This window comes from Cimex lectularius, unplaced genomic scaffold, assembly GCF_000648675.2.
Source record: "Cimex lectularius strain Harlan isolate CLEC.00 unplaced genomic scaffold, Clec_2.1 scaffold1, whole genome shotgun sequence".
NCBI classification, from domain to species: Eukaryota; Metazoa; Arthropoda; class Insecta; order Hemiptera; family Cimicidae; genus Cimex; species Cimex lectularius.
In genome coordinates this window covers 651,100-666,672 of record NW_019392813.1, presented here as the reverse complement: position 1 = coordinate 666,672, position 15,573 = coordinate 651,100, and the positions used below count along the sequence as shown (strand labels likewise).

At 37.0% G+C, this 15,573-nt stretch overlaps 1 protein-coding gene across 2 annotated transcripts in view; it reads left to right on the top strand.

Annotated features, from left to right (window-relative positions):
• Positions 1–15,573, top strand: part of LOC106662477 (laminin subunit gamma-1) — a 275,363-nt gene that overhangs the window by 201,739 nt on the left and 58,051 nt on the right. The window lies entirely within an intron of this gene.

Here is a 15,573-nt window from a genome sequence, read left to right as displayed (position 1 = left end):
GTATGAAAAAAACCGACGAACGACCACATTACCAATATCGTATCAAACCAGTTTCCACTGAAAGCACCCATCAATAAAAACCCAAACCTGTTAACTCGTCAGGCTAAGTTTGTTAACCTAGTTATTTTCAAAAAGTCCTCTTTACTCGGAAAAAGCTTTAATCTAATTAAATAAATTAAGCCAATCTGATTAAAGTCCAGACTATTGGACAGCAAATATTCTCGATGAAAAATATAAAAAAATTAACTTTATTCTTTTAACCCTATTTGCTGGATTATGTCACCTTTATAATCCTTCATTCCTATTAATGCAAGCATGGAATTTTTAAAATTAGCATAACTTTTTGTCTACCGTTTGGAACAGTTGGCAAAAAGAATAAAATCTAGAGAAAGCTTTTTCATGTTTAAACTATCTTACTGTGCATAGATTCCTTATATGCACGCTATAGTTTATAACGCAACGTACCTTTTAATCTTCAGCACTTTCTTCAGTATAAAAAGTGTTTTTTTTTAATAATTCATCAAAGTGACGATCCATGTCGTAAGCATCATCTCAAGTTGGCTCAACTCGTTATCAATCTTTCTTGTACAATTTTGTAATATTTGGTTGGAATCAAGTACAAAATTTAATATATTCCCTGCTGATTAATTTTAGTATAGTTAAACTGTTAGATTTCTTATTGAAGTATGAACTTCTTTCCATTAATTTTGCCTTATCTGTTTTTGATCTTTCGTATGAACTAAGTTGCCAAATTGAAATATTGGTTTAAAAATTTCGAATTTGAACTACTTGTCTAATGTGCTTTTATTTTCTGGTCGACCATTGAAGATAAAGCTGAAGGGCGTCTGACAAGCAGAAACAGCGAAGATAGACGGGCCTAAAAGATTCGATCAATCTTTAATAGAATATTATTGTCTATTTATTTTTCTATATGAGAAGGTTCAGGTTTTTTTCTGGCAGACAGTAAACACGGTTTCTCTAATAAATCCTTCCTAATCCGGTATTGGAAAGCATTCGCCAATGAAATTAAAACAGTCGTGTTTTCATTGGTCATTTTCATTCGATCGGTGCCATTGCATCGTTTTCTTTTCCACCTACTCGATTTTGATGTATGGAGTCTATCCCACATAAAAGGCGAACGTCAAATAAAGCACTTGATGAAGTAATAAAACCCTATCAAAACCATGATGAAATTCGACGTAGGGTAGAACGTGGGTGGTCGGAGATAGACAATTTTCAGTTGTGTGCAACTGAAAGGCCCTTAGTCCCACGATTCTAGGGTTATCATTACTGTGACACCTTCGCCCTGGATTGCAGTAAATCACGGGAGAGATGCCCCGACCCAGGCGCCACGATACCTGCCATTAAAAGCTCTTTTTTTCAGCCCTGATCCTAGAAGATTCGTAATTAGTAGACGTTTAGCGTAAACACTTCATCACGTTTGTGGAATTTCGATGGTGTATTTTTTTTTAACTTTAGGGACCAGCCCGAACCCGCAGCCTTTTCGCAATAGATTTCAGGATAGACGGCCCTAAGGAACAAGATAGATAGCACGATACAAACGTGGATTTTAAGATCGTTGAATGACAGGTAGAATGAAAGAGCTGGGCCATGTTCAACATAGGTTCTGTCGGTTCCTGTTAATTCCTGTCTAAAAAACAGATCGAATCAGAACCAAAACGACATAAAACACTTCAACAATATAAGTAAATATACGTCAAAAAGCCTTGTTCCTTGTTGTTAAATACATTATATTTCGTGGTCCGATTGACCAAATAGGTTCTTTCAATTAATTAATCTTTATGTAAGGTATTGGTTGAAATGAAAAAGTTAGTGTCACGAGCAGGATTCGAACCCACGACCTTCGGCTAAATTCGCCGCTACTCTGACCACTTGAGCTATTGTGACTTCGTTCCACTCGGACACCAACTCCCCACCTCCACCCAGCCTTTTGAATTTTCCCTCCTTTTTCCATTTTTCAAATATCGTGTAATCAGGATTCGATTCTCGGCGACAAATGAAAATTCAAAATTAATTGATGGGAACTTGTTTTTTATTTTTATGTAAGGTCTTTTCCCGAATCCTGGGCAGTTCTGCGCGGGTTAAACCTTTGGAATTCTTGATCAGATAGGAGAAAGTAGACTATTTCAAGAGAAATACCAAAACTCAACTTCAAACAGATACTTTTTTTAAAAAAAGATAGTTCCTACTCACAGTAAGTTGTTTTGCAACGATCCGGATTTCGAGCCTTTTAGCTCATCATCAGGTTGAAGGACTTGTACAACCTGATGATGAGCTAAAAGGCTCGAAATCCGGACGTTGCAAAACAACTTACTATGATTAGGAATTATCTTTTTAAAAAGGATTGAACGCCACTCACTCCATCATTTATCATTTCTATCAAACAGATACTTTTCAATGTTAAATAAAATTCACCTAAGAAGAAAACATGACAATCCACCATTTTTAAAAGAACTTGGAATAATTTATGTTCATAATTTCGAACTTAAGGATCAAAGCATTACAGGATTTTTATTAATCAACTTCATTCATAAAATAATACATCCAAAAAATAATTATCAACTAAACCAATGTCTAAAAAGGAAAAGAAGTCAAATTTGAATTAATCTGTATCTTTTGAACTTAAGGCCCAAAGTGGTCGAGAAATGATCCAAAACTTTCGTGAAAATCCATTATATTTAGTGGTCGATTCACAAAATTACTTCTTTCAATTAATTAATCCTGTTATATTTTGGTTGAAATGAAAAAGTTAGTGTCACGAGCGGGATTCGAACCCACCGCCAGCCGAAGGTCGTGGTGTATAATTTGGATAATTCACTTATAGAAATAAAATAAAGGTGGGTTCGAATCCTGCTCGTGACACTAACTTTTTCATTTCAACCAAAATATAACAGGATTAATTAATTGAAAGAAATAATTCGGTCAATCAGACCACTAAATATAATGGATTTAATTTTTTATGATTAAATACTGCAACCATTATTATTTATACTGATGCTCTACTTTTACTATAACAACTATTACTTGCAAAATAAGTAAGATTAAGAGTAAGATGCCTACTATTATAATATTATTATTATTACTGTGAAATTTTTCTAAGACGAGCAGTTGAGATTTCTCCTCCATTTAGACTTGTTCTTTATTTTAACCATTTTTGACCTTACAATATGACTAGTAGTATAATTTGGATAATTCACTTATAGAAATAAAATAAAGGTATCGCTTTGCGTCTTTATCCATGTTATTTTCCTTGAATTGAATCACGTTTCTCAGCTGCCTGCTTGTTTTACTGTTTCATGCGTATGCCAGGAAAATTTTCACACCTCTTAAAAAGGTTTGGTCAGTTTTACCTGGTTATAATCTTTAAATAACTTACAATTAAAATTAAGGTTTTTAGTTGAAATAAAAAGTCAATGGCACGGGCGGGATTCGAACCCACGATCTTCGGCTAGATACGCCGCTGCTCTACCACTTGAGCTATCGTGACCTCGGTCCACTCGGACACTAACCTCCCACTTCAACCCCACCTTTTGAATTTTCCCTCCTTTTTGCCATTTTTCAAATGTCGTGTAATCAGATTGGATTCTCGGCGACAAATGAAATGGCCACGGAGAGCTTTTGTGAAGTTTACTTCATTTTTATTCATTAAATTCACTAATGGTCCGCTTGACCAATTAATATACGGGGTTGAGATGGGGGGTTAGTGTCCGAGTGGACCGAGGTCACGATAGCTCAAGTGGTAGAGCAGCGGCGTTCTAGCCGAAGATCGTGGGTTCGAATCCCGCTCTTGCCATTGACTTTTTTTAATCTCAACTAAAAACCTTAATTAATTGTAAGATATTAATTTGTCAAGCGGACCTCGAAATTAGTGAATCTTTAAATAACTTTCGTCGGATTCATTTCTTTTTTTACTGCTCCCGATCCGGTTGATTTTTGGGTACCCTGGTAAAAAGCAATCTGTACTTTCTAGGTCATATTGGAAAAATCGTTCTGGGGTTGTGTTTAATTGCTCCAGTATTGTCATGCCACCGGTTTCTTGTTTCATCGTTGGGAAGCTGTGCTTTATAAATTATTCGTTGAATATTGAAGAAACACGAAGAACCGAAACTGATTCAGACATCCGAACTCAAAACTAGTACCTCCTCCCATTTCATCTTCACTCTGAATTACAAGAGATAAGGGCACCAAAGAGTTCTGATTAGATCATGGCATGAGCTGCTTCGACCATCTTTTCTTATTCAATGTGTAAAATCTGTCAGAAGGTCATTGTTTTTTATTTCCTCTCCTTGGCTAGAGATATCTACGTCGAATTACGTCCTTGTCATCAAGCCCAACCGGATTCCCGACAGATAACAATTTCGGGGGCTGCAGTGTTGGCCTAGATAACAGATGCCGAAAAAGCACCTGGTAGGCCAAAATCAGCGAGTAAAAGCAAATCAAAACGATCGGAAATGACCGAACTACAGTTTCCGATCGTATTGGTTCGCCCATCCTTGGAATCATATTTTGAACATTTTTAACCTACAACATGACAAATGGGGATGTTCGATGTGATTAACTTGTTCGAGAAAATGCCAAAACAGTGAAGGTGGAAAACGTCCAAATTTAGCATTCATCGTAGTTTCGTTAACTTAATATCACGTAATATCATCATACTGTAATTCTAAAACAACAAATTTATCCAGTCTCGCTTTTACTTTTTAATTAAAAAAATATATTATGGAACCACCCACTGGTTTTGACCTTTCAACAAACATCATCAGAAATCTTTCTTTAAAAAAAGCTAAATTTTTCCTACCACCAGTGTTTCCAACCTACTTCGCCATGTAATTGAAATTATCAAGCATAAAAACCATTACGAAACCTCAAAAATCTCTACGTTTCCCTACATTACCCTATTATTTGCTGCATTATTAAAATCTTTGAAAAACTTCTCTTGAAGCACCTATATTCCATTCTTGAAAACTCCTTTCATCCCATCCCGTAATTTCGGGTTCGGGTGACATAAAAATTCAACAGTACCACAGGGCAGAAGACATCGTGAAGCAAGTTTTCGATCCAGTTTGTCCCTTCTGGAAACACGAATCGAAACCCCCTTCTCCCTTATCCGCTATGCCGAAGCAGGTGTTTCGCAAGGCAACATCTTTGATCCCATTCTCTGTTCAGTATACCCTGCAGACTATAAATCCCGATACTCCTTATGCAGACGATACGCCATACAGCTAACTAAAGCCTAGCAGTGGCTTTCAGAAACCTCCGGTAAAAATAGTTCAAAAAATGTAGGATCAGACTCAACGAAACCAAATCTCAGCAGACAGCCTTCGCCTCTCCTTCGATCTACTATAATTCTGTTCCGATTCCAGCAACCAATGTCGATTGCTATTTAGCGACTTACTTGGAACCACCACATTCGTCTCAAAAGGATAAAACTAAAACGACTACATAAACTCTTGCTCCAAAGTAAACGCCACACCAACACACCAATGCTACAACCATTTTGGTCTTAGGGGATTGAACAATTAAATCGAAATTCATAGAGCTAAGTGGATAGTAAGGTTGGATAAGAAGAAGGGAGTTTGATCAATGATTTGAAGGATTTTATACTGGAGAGACTGGACTGATTGGAGGTTGGAAGACTTGATTGATCCCAATAGTTCAATTCCGTACACACTGGTTGTAGTGATGTGTAGATGAGGCGTTTTGAGTTTCGATGTATTGACAAGTAGCCTTATGAAAAGTTTATCGTCTGTTAAATTCTATTCTTTTGGGTCTGGAGTTCCATGTAAATCTTCTGTCGTTGTCAAGTCCGAATTGGTTGCTAGGAAAAGAACAGTGTTATAGCAGATATGAGGAGAAGTTGGGCTTAACCATGTTCCAACCATCAAGGAACCTCCTGCCCTACTTCTTATCGAACTTTTCATTTTCCGTCGATACAGATGCTTCCATGAAACCCCGTCATCATAACCACACCCCAACCATCTAGCACCTTTATCCCAAACCCTTCCCGACTTTCATCTAAGAAGTCTAGACCGTAACCTCGCGATTTCTTCCCTAGGATAAAACTTGTATATTAATTGAATTATTGTTAGGTTATAGATGTCGAAGCGAAATAAACTTGTGGCTAATTAAAACTTTTAAGGTGCGTCCAGTCGTGCTAACATAATCACTACATCGAGGAAGACATCACTGCCCAACCAACATTATATTAAGCATTTGTTTGAATGTTTAGGGTAATTTGATTTCTTTTGTTAATGAAGAAATGCAAAATATGTTGACAAAAGGAGCTAATTATGTTTTCAGCTTTTTAGGGACCTCGGAATGATTGGAAACAACCAAACTAGTTAGTGGAATTTTTCTTGTTTTAATGTTTTCAGCATAGGTTATCAAATGTTTGGTTAATTTATAATGTAAAAAATAACATTACGAATTATATAATCAGTATAAATGATAAAAAGATAAACATGTGTAGAAAAGATGTGTTTACATATTTGTGTGTTCACTTGTAACATCCAAAAAGCGACCCACAAAACGGCTTATTACTATTCATATCAGGTGGCCCGTTCATGACTAATTTTCTGGTCCCAGTTTTATTTTTATACTGTAGGCGTCCCAGAAATATTTTACCCCCTTCGACCGTTCCGGTTGGGAGTGTAGACCGGGAGCGGAGGTGTCGCCAGGTTTTCCGTTTTCCTCTTTGTTTTCAAAACAAAGCGTGGGAGAGCGGACCTTCATTGTCTTTTCCCCCAATTATGGAGATGATCCAGGCCTAAAACGGCCGGCCATTCATCAATGAAGGGACCGATTCATATGGCCAAATGATATGTAAGCCAGCGACCTTTCAAAATTCATTTCCATATTCGGAAGATACCGAGATAAAAACGGTTTCGTAACGCTGTAATTTCCGTTTAGTCCTAATAATTCCACAATTTTCAAGTCTCGTCGAAGACGGCCAGCTTAACCTATTGTCTCCAACATAAATTTCTCTACACATTTCATTATATATTTTTTCTTTTGTTTCAGGTAAGTGTTCTACTAATAATTGAAGATTTATAAACAGTGAGTAAAATATATTTATTTCAACAGCAGAAATTTTTCCAGGATCTTTAGTAAACGCACTCTACACTGGATATTCCAACATATAATTTGAACAAATAATATTTATTTGCCAATAGAAGCGGGAGGATATACACATTTGGAAAATAATTTTTAAAAAAGAAAAAATATTAAAATCAAGGGGGGTCGGTGGCCGCAACGGTTTAGGCGCTGACACTGTAAGGTAAAGGTTCTGGGTTCAAATCCAGCGGCCCTGCATTCAAACCCGACATACTTCAAAAGGTTTTTTTTTTTCAAAACCGGCATCCTGAGGGTTTATATGACCTCTATTGTTGCGAACCGTAAAAAAACTGATAGGTCCTGGGAATCAGTAACATCAGTCACATCTCCGGTCAAATATAGAAAAATCTAGACGTGAAGGACCAATTTTGTATTAGATGGTATAAATTGAATATAAGAAACCACCACAGAAAATTGAGAAAAGCCTGAGAAAGACCGAAATAGTGAAATTGGGCGGAAAAGGATGAAAATGGCCAAACTTGCGTTTTGAATACCCTCATACTTCAACAACAAATCTAATATTAGTATTAGTATGAAAAATATTTTCCCTAGTTTTGGTAATAATAAATAGTTGTTATAATAATGGTCACCCTTTACACATATCTTCAGCCTGCTAATCATCGAGGGTCTGTAGGATATCCCGCCATCGGCCCTCTCATTCACTCTAATAAATACAGTCACTTTCAATATACATAGAAATAAACGCAAGACGAGATATTTACCGAACACTGCTATAAAATAAAACTGTCCTTTTATCCAAAAATCGGAACAGAGGACTCAAAGACTCACTGCCTGGGTCAAGTACAATTCTCATATTAGGTGACATTCCCACTCGCTTTCTATGGAGCCAAGAAACCGCTGAGATCCACTACCATTGGCCCATCCAGTCTCTCGGAATCAGGCTAAAGCCCGGGAAACGACGCTTGAGAAACGCCCACTGCCTCCTCGATTTCCACTTGCCGGTTGCCTCGATGACTCATTCACAATAATATTGCAAACTTCTGGTTCAAGATGATGTCTTTCCATGGATTAAAATGGAAAAAAGGCGAGAAAAGGGGTTGATCACAATGAGTAATCTTCATGTTTACTTGTTGTTATCTTAAATAAAACCATTATTAAAAATGAGGATTAACTTTTGTTTGTTTTTAGTTTGTATTTTCTATTTTGATTTATCCAACTAACAAGAATATATAGTTAATTTAATGAAAATTAATATAATAATAAATTACAAATACCCCTATTCATTTTTGATCAGTTTATTTACTATTTTTGAATGAGATGATTAAAAGATCCTCATATGCGGATACTTAAGTTAACTACCCATGGGTTATTGTGAAAAAGCGTCTTTTTAAGATAAGTAAAGCTTTTTAGATGATCATTGTATCCAGGGTGCTGGGAATTGAACATATTACATTTTAATTATAGTTTGACATGGGTGTTTCTGTGTAGTAACGTTGCAAAATCGAAATAACCACTCTCAAAGGTTTGACATTTGACTTTTGCTTGTAATTTCTAGAAGATATTTGCGCAATGTTAGAACACGGTTGAAAATCTTGTAATCACGAGAGCATTTGTTGCCCCGTCGTAAATTAATTCTCATATGTGAGTTGACACTTTTACATGTTTGTATATAACAACTCCGGCGGCTTTCTAACATTACTCACCTGGACGAATACCTCCCCGGCTTTTAAGAGTCCCGGATGGCCGAGTCGATAGTCGATCGTTACCGAAATGTCAGAGGAAATGGGCCAAAGGGTTAATGGAAAGGTCCAGGGGGGAAAGTGTATCGGTGACCGGCGGCACTTTTTGAATTCCCCTTGCTAATGGGCAATTTCCGAAAGGGCAGGGTTTCTTCGTATGTAAAAAAAAAGAAGCCGGGGAATGCGATATTTCAGACTTTATTAATTGCCGAGAAAGTGGCCCGATTTCCCGACTAGCGGATTTGGTAATTTTAATATAATTCTTTTTAAGTTTCTTCCGTTGGACATGCATCAAACGACATTACGGTAAATTTTGACCGCCTTTTACAATATACCTCATAAGATGCGTGTCAACCTGGACATCATACCCGCCGTTTATAACCAACGCGTGAGAAGTTCAAATATTTTTTTTATAGCCCATAAAAACCAACCGAACATCTATGAGGTGTCAACGTTTACTCTAAATTTGACTAAAAAAATTTCCATTTTAGGATTTTTAATATACAAGTACTTATATGACATCCATGCCTCTTTCCTAGTAAAGATCTATATTTCTACATTTTAAAAAATTTTCATTGTTAATCATAAAAAAATTGGATTAGGTTTTTATAAGATTCCCGTAAAATACCATATCCCTAACGAGTAAGCTGTTCTTGAAGTCCTAACGGTTTGATAAAGCGATTTTAATAAATAATAACGAAATTTTTGTGTCTAAAAGAACTTGATTGAGTAAGCAATTTGACAAAGCAAATGAGTTTCTCTTAGAACTGTAGTGATGTCTGATGAATCTGTAGTTTTGGTAGTTTCAGATCATTCTAGCCATGTGTGGTGTTTAGAGACCGTTATTTGATGATTATTTGGAGACCGTGAGGTGCGGTCTGGTGTGATGTAGGTTTCAGAAAAACATTTTCTTTATCGTGCCAACGTTTCGATCTTTATTGAGATCATCTTCAGGACCTGGGATTTATAAACATTGTTTGAATTTTACAAATACAAGTAGGATGTGGAAAAAAATGAATTTATATAATGCAAGAAAATTTTAGATTAAAAAAACGAATTTATACAATGCTAGAAAATTGTAGATTAAAAAATTGAATTTATATACTGCTAGAAAATTTTAGATTAANATTTACATATTTATTTATTTTTTAATGTGAAATTTTCTAGCATTGTATAAATTCATTATTTTTTCCACATCCTACATGTATTTGTAAAAAAAATGTTTATAAAAATAATGAAAAAAATGTTTATAAATAAAATGAATTTATACAATGCTACAAAATATTAGATTAAAAAAATAAACAATTTTCTAGCATTGTATAATTTTTTTATCTACTATTTTTTAGCATTGTATAAATTCATTTTATTTATTTATTTAATTATTTACTTTTTTATCTAAAATTTCTAGCATTGCATAAATTCCTTTTATCTATTTATTTATTTACTTTGTTATCTAAAATCTTTAGCATTGTATAAATTCATTTTATTTATTTACTTTTTTATCAAAAATTTCTAGCATTGTATAAATTCATTTTATTTATTTATTTAATTATTTACTTTGTTATCTAAAATTTCTAGCATTGTATAAATTCATTTTTTCACATCCTACATGTATTTGTAAAATTTAAACAATGTTTATAAATCCCAGGCCCTGAAGATGATCTCAATAAAGATCGAAACGTTGAAACGATAAAGAAAATGTTTTTCTAAAACTTATGTCACACCAGACCGCACTTCACGATCTCCAAATAATTCTGGCCTATCTTAGCTGTTATGGTTTGTCAGACGACTTCCGGAATTTCGCCGTATTCACAGCCCCCCTCACCCTGCTTATAACTCTGGCCTACGAAACTTCTCCCATGCCAGTATTGAAGACTAAATGCAATTGTGAGATTGCTTATTGAAGTGGGCCCGGTGATGCGACTGAGTTGGATCCGCCTATTTTACAAATTGTCCAAGAGTTATTTATTGATAATTGATAAATAACACACTGATCGACCACTGAAAACACGTCTAGCAGACCAAAACAGCGAAGGTTTATATTATTATTGATTTACCATTTATAATTGTTCGTACTTTTCCAAAATTCCTTGTCATTTTTTTTTTTTTTTTTTTTTTTGTACGAAAGGTGGCACCACCAAACATACTAAAATATTGTCCAGGTTCTTCCTTTCTGCACTTTTGCTCTTGGGTGACATAGTCTTTAGTTTTCTCCGTTCTTCTTTCTACCGATGATCCAGCTCAATCCGGTTATATCGATTTTATAGTTTTTTTCTGTTGCCTTTTATTTTTTGTCTCATTTTCGCCTTCCATCTTTTCATATTTTCAACGTACTCCTTTTTGTAGTTCCGAAATTTATATATTTTTTTAAATACAGTTAAATAATAATCAATCTATAATTTTAGCAGAGTTATTATATTTTAAGATTTCATCTTGGTGTCTGCAGTGTGTTGGACCTGCAGTATGGTCTTTGCGATAATTTGGATCCACCAATACTCGCTTTTTTCCTCTTCTATTTTTAATTTTCGGTACAATGCCATATTCAAGAACTGGTAAAAAATTGATATTTTCAAGTTATTGACTGCTGGAGACGATGAGAGGATGAAACGCGGCGGAAAAATCAAAACAGTTAGGTTATGCAGACAAAAATGTTCGGAAATTTTGATGATGATGATGAGGAGGAGAAAGGGAATACGAGGTTTAGGTTTGTTGTCCGACTTGGCCAGTCCAATTTACGCCAAATAGCTTCCAAACTATGACTAATGAAGGACTTAAATTTCACATCAGACTACCTCAAATATTATAGAAATTTTGAATCAACACCCCGACTTCGCCCCTTCAAATCACCACTTATTCAATGTTTTTCCATGTCAGCCATAATTTAGTGTTATTAAGGTCAAGACGTTGCTGATCTATAAAAAATTCTAGAAGAATCCTTAATAACCGATATTATTTTAAGATTTTCTTTTTTTTGTGTGTGTGTAATGTTTCATTATTATTGAATTGTTGTTAGTAGTTTGACCAGTTAATTCTTTTATTGTTGGAATGGAATGAGGTATAGTAAGGTTTAGCGACAAAGGACACCTGTTTGTTCCCTCCCACTTCATTTACTCAGAGCAACAGCGAGAATAGGCGGACCGGGGATAATCGATTTGGATCGAACAACCACAGCAAAGCGCGTCGATTCACGCATCCACACAATATAATTTCTCAACAATAAAAATAGATTGTAATTAATCTTACGAACTTAATACGTGGTCAACGGATTTAACGGTGGTATTGTAAATTGATTTTTTTAAATAGGAAATCTCAAGGAGTAACGGTTAGGTGGCTGAGTCATGGACCATTATTGGCCTCCCCCAATAAAGCCGAGGGACATTGATTCATGGCCCGGCTCCGATGGACTATCACAGTTCAAAAAGGACCAAAACACACGGCACCGATGGTTACACGCCTCCTAATCCTGCGTTTGATGCACTCTCCCAAGACAAATCTTATTGAATCACTTGATCCTCTTGTACAGATCATCGGATTTACAGTACACCTGAGAGCATTTTAATAAGCCGGGCTTAATTTCTCAAAAGCCTGCGGGGAAAAATTCTACGGCACATTTAAAGCAAAACGATCATCCCTAAATTTAAAGTCATCTCTACATGGCACAAAACCAATGCCTATAAGTCTGTGAAGTATCCTCGCACGTTGTCATTTATTACACGAAATTTAATAACTGAAAATTAGTTTGATTATCTGAAATATCTAGTAACAAATGTAGTATTGTGCTATTAGTTTATGAAAATACTTCTCAGAGAAAGAATAATAAATGAAGTCAAATTGGCTGAGGAGGCTCGATGGGCTCGAAAATGCCTTCCCAAACAAACAAAAAATAATGTTTTAATTTATTTGTTACCTACACAATAATCGTATACTATACATGATTAAAGTATCACACAGCACAATGTCAGCACTGCACCGGTAGAACGCAAGCTTTTAGGAGCCAGCTATTGCAGTCAATGTTTTATGATTAGGTGTCAAGGAGGTCCCGAGGCTACCGTCGGTTGAGGCGACATGGCAGGTTGTCAGGATGGGAATCAGTGGTACAGTATTGTTACGATGGTTCAAAAGGTTGGTGTGGAAGGTTTGGAATCTGGACCGGATTAGGGGCTGTGTAGTGGGTGCTCCTAGGAGACCTCAGGAGTCCCTTCGCAACCCTTGGACGCAAGGGGGGTTTTCAGGCGGAAAATAACGGTGTAGCCTTGAGAACGTGACGCTGTTTAAAGCTCAAACTGACCGAGTTTCCTGGCGCGCATGATCGCTTTAAGCATCTTCTGCATGCATTTGGATGATAGGACCGAGGAAGCGCACAGCGTGCTAGGATGCCAAGACTATGCCTACCTAGTCCCTCGAGATGCGTTAAGGGAGTTGGCTTGAGAGCTGACCTCGGACGGCGGGTGCTGCATCAAAGGCACACGCGGGTTAGGGTACCAGATCCTGTCTATATATAATTATATATACGGACGGGGGAGGGTGCATAACCATCTGAACTGCGGGGCAGCGATGTTCCCAGGTTCAAGCCCAGCTGCACGGGTAAGAACTATCAGTGGCGACCCCTAGCGGGTATGTAGAGAGAAGGTTGTATTTCATCTCTTGCCGTTGACCAACCCTTGCGTATGGCCGAAGCGTACAGCCTACGAGGAGGCTAAGAATGCGCTGACGGAGTCCCTAGAATGCGTGAGGAATGGTGGACGGGGGCGGATGTTTTTCGGTGGTGCCCGTCTGGGTTACCTTTACCGAAGGCATGGTCTCCTCTTGGGGGTGGTTAGAGATTCCACTTAAATCGAAACCGCGGCCGGAGCGGATCCGGAGGTTTGGACGCTAGCGGAAACCCTATACCCAGGGAGATAGAGTTGTCTTCTCTATCTAGGGAGTGCGTGGGAGACTTGGAAGATGCATTTCGACCCTTTTTGGGTATCGCGTGGCACACGGTTGAGTGCACAATGTTAACTACTGCAGGATGAATGGGCTGCTACACCGAAGCTCACGGTTAAGCAATTTTCCGTGCGCGGAGGTGAGTCCTAACTTGAGAATCTAAACGTGTGATAAAGCCAGGTGCGTACGCTAAAGAACCTCACTTTTCAAAGACATTGCGGCCCCAGTGAGAAGCATACATGGACCGGATTAGTTTGTTGACGAAAGGAATGTTGAGGTCTTGGAGGATAGTGAGGTTTGTAACATAATAAGATGCTTTGACAATTTGTCTAAGGACTTTATGATTGGAAGGACTGGATGCGTTGGATATTGGGTGGTTTGGCAGTACACCAAAGTTCCACTCCGTATGTCCATATTGGTTTCTATAAAGTCTTGTACACTGTTAGCTTTGTCTTAGTTGTCAAAGTCGATTTCGATCTTTGAAGTCTTCGTAGTAGTCCATTGTATTAAGTTGTCGATTTTTAAGTCTTGTGTGTGGGGAATCCACGTCAGTCTGCTGACGAGATATAGTCCCAGGTATTTGATGAGTTGAAACTGCTATCTCTTTGTTGTTTATGTACAATGGAGAGCAAGACTGCCTTTTCAACGTAAAAGTCCACAGAGTGAATTTTTCTTCCATCAGACTTGTCCTCCATTGTTTACAGCAGTATTCGATAAGCGTCTGGATGTTGAAGGTAGCTTGGATAGTAAAACAAAAAATAAAGAATATAAACAAGGCTCTATGAAGTTCAACCAAAAAATATAAGTCCAAGGCCAAATGAACCATTCAATTAACGACATCTGATCTGGTTACCTTTGACAGATTTTAATTGAGATTAATTTTTATCATGCTTCCCGGCTTCACTAAGTGCATATCAATCAGAACAGCCAAAATAGAAGCACGAATGTAGAAGAGGTATTAAGATTAATACATTGAACATCTTTTAACGTGGGAAGATAAGGCAAAGTAGTAGCCGGTTTATGACGTCCCTCTTGAGCCAACTTGTCGAAATTATCCACTTGAACGATAGCTAGTACAGGGCACTCTAACAGCCCGCTTTGATAAGGATACAAACATAATACACTGCCCTAACAGGACTACATGTTTTTTTCACCTGTTAAAAGAAATCTTAGATCTGCTTCGTCATTCGTTTTAAGCATCGGAATTTCTGGTTGAATCGGGTCTTGACCACGTACAACATTATTACGATATATTTTATTGCTTTCTTTTGTGCATTTCCGCCTATAAAAATATAAACATTTCGTTGATAATTACTAGGTCAAAACTCGTCAGATTAACAAAAATAAGAAGTCAGTAGGGGCAGAGGCGGCTTCTCTAGGCTGTTTATGAACAAGTAGGCCTACCGCTGGTTTTGTCTGTCAGACTCAACCAGTTTTCGTTTTCTTCTATTGTGAAAAACAACGCAAAGGTCAACAACTGAAGATAGTTTTACGCATCTGGTAATCTAAACAGCAAATATAGATGACCAGGTCCACCTCTTTAGTGACTTTTCAAAATTGCAGTTTTATTAGGTTGGTCAGGGTTATAATCACTGTAAGAAGACAACACTAAACACACCACCAATAAGGTGAAAATCCAAATTGACTCGGTTATAAAGAATCGACAGTGTGGCAACTACAGGTTATCACCCTCTCAACATAAGAAGAAATATCATTGTAGCCTTTACATCCGTGAAAGTAGTTTGGTTGATCAGGGTTATAAGCAGGGTGACAGAAGACAACCCACCACTGAATTTGGCAAAAATCCAAATCG